The following is a 1,003-nucleotide window of genomic DNA, read 5'->3' as shown; positions in this document are numbered from 1 at the left end:
CACTTAATCTTCACTAAAACAAGTGTGTAAACAGATTAAACATCACTCTAATAACAAGCAAAAATAAATGGTAAGAATTAGTCAGTTAATTAAACTGATGGCTACCTTTCTTACTGCTGGATTTCCACTTTTTACAGTCTGAGCATCATGTGGAGATTAGCCTCTCACTCCTGCAGGRAGCAGTTTWTAATCACTGCGCKYTCGTATTCCAAAACAAAAGCTGTGCTCTCCTTTCTTCTGTCAGTCAAACCCAGAGCTAATCCMTGGGCAGCATTCTGCTGATGTCAAATTCGTAWGCKTGCTGTACTCGCTTATAGAACCACCGACTGGACCGGAGAKGAGGTTCTGAAACAGCGCGGTTGGAACCATGGAGACACTTTTGGATCGAGGCCGAACAGCATAGCTCCTGTAGTATGGCCTGGTTGTCTCTATAATACGGAAGCTCGGCATAGTTTACTTGGCATGTGAAAATACATTTTCTCAAAAGTATTTTGAATCTAAAAAGGGCAGCACTTGAGAAGTAGTATTGGGAGCTCAGCAGACAGTTTCAGTTTCACCAGTTGTTTGTTTTGTTGCTGCTGAGAGCCTGCATGAGTCAAGGGAGGGGGGTGGGGAGGTGTGCTCTGTGATGAGGAAGCTTGGCTTGGAGACACAGCCCAGAGGAGGAGCTAGTTCCAAAAGGCGGGTCTAGTCCCAACYGGTCGTTTTTGCTCCCCTGCCTGGCTGCCTCAGGAAAGCACAGGATTTCGCAAACATGCATGAATGAGTCAAAGTAAGACTCTGGGCATGTTTTTGATGAGAGGGTAACATTATAACATGATATAAAACTCAAAAAAGTTGATTTTACATGATATAGCTCCTTTACTATTAACATTATAAAGAAAAAAAAAACAGAAAACTAAGACAACTGTGAATGCTAGGGTTAGGGTTGGCATATGTGCTTGCAGTGTACTATTTTTTTAATGGATGCATGTTATATCGGCAGTAAAACCGGTATCAACCA

General features: G+C 42.6%; 1 protein-coding gene across 3 annotated transcripts in view; it reads left to right on the top strand.

The window, feature by feature from the left end:
* The window catches only part of camsap3 (calmodulin regulated spectrin-associated protein family, member 3), a 26,717-nt gene that overhangs the window by 8,151 nt on the left and 17,563 nt on the right, over window positions 1-1,003 (top strand). The window lies entirely within an intron of this gene.

This window comes from Austrofundulus limnaeus, unplaced genomic scaffold, assembly GCF_001266775.1.
Source record: "Austrofundulus limnaeus strain Quisiro unplaced genomic scaffold, Austrofundulus_limnaeus-1.0 Scaffold4, whole genome shotgun sequence".
In the NCBI taxonomy this organism is placed as follows: domain Eukaryota; kingdom Metazoa; phylum Chordata; class Actinopteri; order Cyprinodontiformes; family Rivulidae; genus Austrofundulus; species Austrofundulus limnaeus.
This window is presented reverse-complemented; position numbering and strand designations above follow the sequence as displayed.